The sequence below is a fragment of the Engraulis encrasicolus genome, chromosome 4, assembly GCF_034702125.1.
Source record: "Engraulis encrasicolus isolate BLACKSEA-1 chromosome 4, IST_EnEncr_1.0, whole genome shotgun sequence".
Lineage (NCBI taxonomy): Eukaryota > Metazoa > Chordata > Actinopteri > Clupeiformes > Engraulidae > Engraulis > Engraulis encrasicolus.
The window spans coordinates 21,865,600-21,872,983 of NC_085860.1; the positions used below are offsets into that span (position 1 = coordinate 21,865,600).

Here is a 7,384-nt window from a genome sequence, read left to right on the forward strand (position 1 = left end):
TTACTGAGGTGAAACATTAACTTTTATGAACTTTAATTAAAATGTTATTACCCAGCCACTTTTCATGATGCAGCTGAAATTTAAATCTTAACGGCATACTTTTTTTTAATTTTTTTTAAACTAGGTGGATTTGAATGATGTAGGCCTAACCATCATACTAGTCTACATTGTAGCCTAGTGGATCGCTCTGTCTTTCCAGTTACTATCACTGGATTTGAGCAGCCAGGTTATAACATGATATCACACCATTTTGCATGTTTGTGCAGACATGTACGCTTAAATGTATTGACACTGACAGTGCTTTAAATGTTTTCCCCCACTATGCCACTGTAAACAGACATAGCCTATTTTGGTAAGTTTTAAACATTGTTGCCCTAACATGAAAAATATGATTGATGCTCATATAACCTATCAATCATGATAGTTTTGTGTCGTAAAATGTGTCGTAATGTGTCATTAAATGTGTCATTAACAGTTTGCCCTTTTGGTTAATCTGACCGAGATATGTGTGTAATGCAGATTGTTTCATTTGAATTCCAGTTGGGTTGAGATTTGTACTGCCTCCTTTCACTGCGTCATACTGGCGTTGACCAATCATAAGGTGCAATCTGAAACGCGCTGCCCCACTGCACAAGAGGGCAGGGGAAATGTGATATTTCTCAGATCGATGTTTTATAGTTTGTCTAAAATTCAAAACATTTTATCCCTATATTTGTTTTTGAGCACCGTTCAGACATTTCAAGCTCATCCGTCATTAGGGTGTTTTGGTAAGCTTTCAACAGTGTAACCGCCGCCCTGCAATCTCCTCCCCTCTCTGTTTGAAGAACATGCGCCTAACCGTGCTCTTGCGATACTGGCTTTAGCGCCTTCTGCTGCCACCACCGATGCGGGTAGTAGCCGTGTAAACCAATCTGCCCCGTGCCCAAATCTCTGTCCTGAGTGTTTACGCATGCAACGGTGAACTACGAAAAACTATGATACTCTTGCAGACACCAGGAGTGGAATATACCATGTGGGTCTCATTGGAATTGACTTCTTCCACCCAGCAGACGAGCTGAAGGCGTTTTGTAAGCTGTGCCCATATTTTCCAGGATTCCCTTGCAGTAGGTAAGGCAGCCTACATTCAAATGCGGCAGGTTTTGTAACGTCTCTGTTCAGCGCCATTGTAACACATTCTTGTCATGATTCAGTTTCGGTGAATGGATACAATGTTTCACTAGGACACGGTGTTTACATTGTATTAAGATCGCCTCTGCGTCGAGTTGAGTGCACGGAATTGAAGCACCCCTACTTGGGTAATCCTACACGTAGGCTCCAGCATTCAGGCTTTGCTTAACACTCTTGGCCGTTTGTCTGTCGGCACGACGGTCGATTGATTTATTTAACTTGTAACAAGATGTCGAAGGGAATGTCAAGGTCTCAAGTACGCGAGCGTGAGAATTAACGCACTAAAGCAGATGCCTTCTGCATTGGCGACATTGATAAAGCGTGAATGCAGATCTCATTGCCCAGCGCTTGTGTAACCAATGGACAGGTTGGATATTCACACATTTGTTTTGTTGAGTTTACAGTCCTGCGAAAATGAATGTCAAGACATTGTACAAGTTCAAACCTTTTTGTTATTTATTCCTCTTAGTAGGCTATCCAATCGTGGCGTGTGGCATTTCTGTCAAATGAGTGTCAATAGCCTACATTGGATAAACAAGATTTTGGCTGATGTAAGGTGTCGGTGAGGATGGTGGTTTCTCCATAGAGCTCTGTTGGGCATCTTCATTGTCAGCACACTCAGTGTGAGTCAGATTGCCTGCGGGCTCTCTTAGCAATGTTCTTGAAACATATGGTGGTTGGTTTTGACACATACCGATTGCATAAGAATGCCATGCTGCTGTCAGGCGTGGCTGTATTTGGGGATTATATGAAACGTGAGTGATGAGCGGGATCATCAACATCTTTGCCCACAGCAGCACCAGCAGCAGCCGCAGCACCACCCATTTTCTTCACCCACTGCAAGCCAAGACACGGACCAATACAAGTCACCTGCGCTATTCAAATGAGCACAACATTCCAGCAACGTCACACTTTGCCACGCCACAAGTCACACCCATTGGGAGCTTGCTTGGGATAATTTCTCTCTTCAGTTTTACTCACTAACCAACCAACGCTAACACCAGCTTAACTTGACCTAGACCCAACCTCAACACCCAGTCATTTATTACACTGGTCAGGGGGATGCAAAGGTTGGTACAGGGTCACGGACCAGTGGGTCTATGTCCCGGAATAGACAAATGGCTATGGGGGTAGGCCTACTCTTTTGTAGTCTCCTCCGATGACCGACAGACAGCAATTGAAGTTGGTCTATGGACTAATGTCTGTCCTGATGTTTGTTTGGTTAGCTCCATTGTGTTCGTGCACTCATCTGTGAACAGCATTCATGTTCAGTATTGCCATTAGCCCATATGTCCAACAATCCACTTTGTTGTAGAAATAGCCCTGAGATGAATCACTGGGAACACTCCCTTTGCCTTCTTGTCTCAGTGTCTCCATTGCTACGTCGACTCTAGCAAGTGTGGGAGTTTAGTTTAGTTCAGTCAATAAAGCCTTGCATCTCTGACGGAGGATTGCCTTAGCTCTGCAGTCGGACCAGGCTGGCCCGGCACACACAAAACCAGTGAAAGCAAATGAATAGAGTGTGCGCAGTGGGACTATAGCGATCAAGGCGCTTGATGAGTTTTGGAGTTGGGTTTGTGTTATCCGGATGCTGGCAGTTACTGGTGCTGCCTCTCCCTCTCCCTCTCCCACCACCACCCAAACCCCCATCCCTTACAGGCCCCATCGCTCCTGAAACCCTATTCCAGTCTTCCTTCTTTACTTCCTGCGAAAGACTGTGAATAACTGTAGGCGTTAAACCGATGGTGCGGAGGGAAAAAGAGGGGGAGCGGGCCGGAGAGTGTGAGAGTGAGATGGATGGAGAGAGAGAGAGAGGGTTGGTAAATGAGTGGAGCCTCAGCAGGGCCTGGTGTGTAGGGGTTTCTTGGGATGTTAAAAAGTATGAGAGAGATTGAGCGAGAGGGAGAGATCAAGCGAGAGGGAGAGTCTTTTGTGTTTGCTGAGTCGGCAACATCCCAGCTGATTAGAGTGGCCCAGAGCTCCTAGGGCTGTGTGTGTGTGCACGCCGGTCGGTCAATCGGTCTGTTTTCTTGTGTGTGTGTGTGTGCGCTGTTTCAACAGGGGGAGAGACTAAGAGTGAGAGACGGACAGCTGATTATAGGGATGAAGAAGAGAGATCCAGCAGGACTGCCGGACTAGATTAGACGTTTCGTTTGGCTTCTCCTCTCGTCTCTCTCCTAGCCAGCATCTTCCCCAAGAAGACAAGAGGGGTGACGCTGGGACAGAGAAACCGACTGAGAGGAAAAACAGAAAAGGAGTGACACACACACACACACACACACACACACACACACACACACACACACACACACACACACACACACACACACACACACACAAAGAGGGGAGAGAGAGAGAGCGAGCGAGCGAGCAAGCAAGATATGTTTTTAGAGCAGATCATGTACTGAGAGGTCTGGTTGGACCAAGATTCTCCTCCCGTCATGGTCTACTGAAGACAGAACGACACTGGCTTTGCAACATGGCAGAGAACCTTTGAGACAAACCCAAAGAACTCTTACTCTGTGTGCGTGTGTGTGACTGACTGTGTGTGTGTGACTGACTGTGTGTGTGTGTGTGTGTCCTCTATGAGGTAGTTTGCTAGTGAAAATACTGTTTGTCAAGTGATATTTTATTTTGTCTATCCTTAAAAGGAAGCATAAGGGCACAGCATGGCATTTTTGTTTCCTTGCCACCTCTCTCTCTCTCACTCTCACTCTCACTCTCTCTCGCGCTCGTCTCGTCTGAATCTCTATCTACTGTCTTTCTTTCTTTCTTTCTTTCTTTCTTTCTTTCTTTCTTTCTTTCTTTCTTTCTTTCTTTCTCTCTTTCTCTCTCACAAACACAAGCTGTCTGTCTCCTGGAGCAGTCAATCAGGGCTAGGACAAGGATGGAAAATAAAGCAAGGGGTTGACATAGGCCTCCATAAGCCTCTGTTGACGTGTGGAAAAACAGAGACGGGTGGCGGCAGCAGCAGTGGTGGCGGCGAACATTCATTCAATGCTGACGCCATTCCAAGGGGGCAGATGACCAGGCCAGAGGGGAGGGGAAGACAAATCGGGCCAATGGAATCCTTCAATTCCGAAAACACACACACACACCACACACACACACACACACTTAACTGAAACATACATAACCTTTTCATACTGGCACAAAACCATTACGTTTTGGAAGACACTTATGCGTACGTACTAAATTAGCTTGACCACTGATTCATCCAAATACTTTTCCTGAATCTACAGTAGGGAGGAGTCTTTGGCTTTATTTTTGTGGTCCGAGTTCAAGCTCATGGAAAAGCTTACAGAATCTCTCAGTTCAAAACTCACTCACTCACATCTTTAGCATTATTGTTGTCTGGGTTCAAGCTAATGGAATTTCACAGTTCAAAACAAACAGAGATACTCAGTCATACAGGTGCCTCTACATACCCTTCTCAGATGGAGACAAAATATGTTCATGTTTTTGGGAGTGAACACATTAACTCATGGACATAATAGCCCTCCCAAACTGGCACAAAACAGGAAGACTATAGGATAAATCGCTAGACTTTCCTAGGATTTCGGAATCGTTGGCCTTTTTGTTGTCTGAGGTTAATGTAATGTATAATGCAAAATCACAGTTCAAAACCGACACACTCACATCTCACAGCCTTCCGAAGCTAGCACACAACCTGAAGCCCTTTGAAACACTTTCATGTTTTAGGCCTTAACTTAAAATGTTTTAGGGTGGGACAGGCTCCGGGATTAAGAGTGGGACTGTGGGTTAAATCCCGAGACTTTCCCAGAATCTGGGAATACTTGGCCTTATTGCAGTTTGAGGTGAAACTGGCTAAGCGTGAGTGAGCTACGGATCCCAGCTGGTCAAGGGCACCATATGCTAGCTATACTAGGGCCACACTAGCCTATAGTCGTGGCTATAGCCATGTGTTTCTAATAATAGCCAGGCAATAACTCTGTAGTGTTTGTTTTTCTCTGACTAGCGGGGCTTGTGTGACCCGGCACCAGTTGCTAGCTTAGCTTGTGGAGGTTTGTTATCTAAATGTCTTATCTGAGATAGTTTATGCGTTCACAGGGTTTTCCTTTACTTGTTTCTCTGTATGACTGAATGGATATGTGAGAATAGGGGGAGAGAGAGCAAGACATGTTTCAAATGGCTCAGCCTAATGTGTTGCTAACTGTGCTTTATCTAGAGAGAGATGGAGAAGATTCCACAGGTAGCCACAAGTAGGCCTTCGAATGGGAAATTTGTTAGTTTAACCTGCAAATGGATGCAGTAGCGGTCAATCTGCAGAATATGTATCTTAATAGAAACTGTTGTAAAAAAAGGTGTGTGTGTGTGTGTGTGTGTGTGTGTGTGTGTGTGTGTGTGTGTGTGTGTGTGTGTGTGTGTGTGTGTGTGTGTGTGTGTGTGTGTGTGTGTGTGTGTGTGTGTGTGTGAGATCTGCATAATGTAAGTCAACTGCCAATGCATACCACCACCAAAACAGCAGTGTGTGTGTGTGTGTGTGTGTGTCTGCTGAGTGTGTATGTGTGTGTGCATGATTTAACGATTTAACCGTTATCCCCTAGACTAAATATACAAGTACGTTCGCGCAGTACACCTTGAAAGATTTGCGACGTCTTGGCAGTTGAAACTGTATACATGATTCTGTATATGGCTGCCCTTGTGTTTGTTTTATACACTCTGTATATGGCTGCCCTTGTGTTGTGCCCCTCTGTAGCACCTTCCAAATCGCGGCTGTGTGGCCTGCTGTCCCTGTCAAGGGCCCAGCTGAGGGTGTGTTTACTTTTAAACCCAGCTGCAGGTGACCCTTGATCCTCCCCTCCTCTCCCCAACGGAAAAGGGCGCGCGGCGGGAGAAAGTGTGCCAGTGTCGTCACTCTGACCTCATTCACTTCAAACTCCTTCAGATCAGGAAAAAAAGCAGCAGCAGCAGCAGCAGCAGTAGTAGTCGTAGCGGGAGTGTTTGCGACTGTCTGGGCTGCGTTTTGAAATGTGTGTGTGTGTGTGTGTGTGTGTGTGTCTGGGATTATTATAACAACTGTCTCTTGTCATTTTGGCTTGTGCAGTGAGCGAACAACTGTTGCCTGTCTTGCTCTTTATCTCTTTCTGTGTGTGTGTGTGTGTGTGTGTGTGTGTGTGTGTGTGTGTGTGTGTGTGTGTGTGTGTGTGTGTGTGTGTGTGTGTGTGTGTGTGTGTGTGTGTGTGTGTGTGTGTTCTCATCTGCCTCACACAGTTTATGATTGGGCTGCCAGCATGTGTAAAGTGAGGCCTCTGTTTGTTACTCGGAGGCTTAGCTTTTCTGCTGTGCTTAGTTTGGATGCCAGTCGCCCAAAAGAACACACATTCACACGTAGGCAAGGCACGTTTTCTCAGTACATTAGATTAGAGTGCATATCATTCAACAAGCCAGGTCAAGGTGCTTCACATAAAACACAACAATAAAACCATGAGGAATTGTGCAATTGAGATGCATATACTGTATGTACACACATGGCCACACATACACAGATACACTCAGATTTGCACACACACACGCACACACGCACGCACACACACACACACACGCACACACGCACGCACACACACACACACACACACACACGTATGCACAGACACCCAAACCTATTGGCTAGCTGCCAGTCTGTTTGTGTCCAGTAAGCACCATTCACTACCGCTGCTGTCACCCTTCAGCTATGCTGTGCTGAGGAATTCTGGAATGCAGCAATGTTCCAATCAGGAAGTCTCCCACACTTCCAGCAGGCCTGATACCAGAAGCTGACCTTCCCTGGTACAGTTCCCACTTGGAGGCTGGCCTGCCTGCCCTGGGTGACCTCTTGGATCCAAAGGCAGGTTGAAGCTAGCTGTGAAAACCTGTGACTTGCTTTGCCTGGCTTGAAGATAGCCTAGTAAGATAGCTTAGTGAACTAGACCAACCTTACTGGCAGAATATGTTTTCATGTTATAGTCTGCTATTGTAATGTCTTTCATGCTGGCTTGCTAGCCTGGTAAGCTAGCTCCTTGTGCAGAAGTTCTGGCTGCACTGAGCATTGATTAAACTGACTATACTTTTACCCAGTCAGTAACATCTGGGCATGATGTACGCAATTGGTGTCGGCCTGCTTTCACACTACAATTTCGAGATACTGGTCCACGGGGGGCAATCGCCATTCCGACACACCACCATTCCAACAGTAGGCTTAAGTGATTGCGACGCC

The 7,384-nt window shown here is 46.0% G+C and overlaps 1 protein-coding gene across 2 annotated transcripts in view; it reads left to right on the forward strand.

Annotated features, from left to right (window-relative positions):
• Window positions 1–555: 555 nt before the first annotated feature.
• The window catches only part of mical3a (microtubule associated monooxygenase, calponin and LIM domain containing 3a), a 143,363-nt gene continuing 136,534 nt past the window's right edge, over window positions 556–7,384 (forward strand). Inside the window, exon 1 of one of the 2 annotated variants that reach the window (XM_063196891.1) lies at window positions 556–1,107. The gene's annotated coding sequence lies outside the window, so the exon portion shown is untranslated. The remainder of the gene's footprint in view (window positions 1,108–7,384) is intronic. The other variant, XM_063196892.1, reaches the window with a different exon arrangement.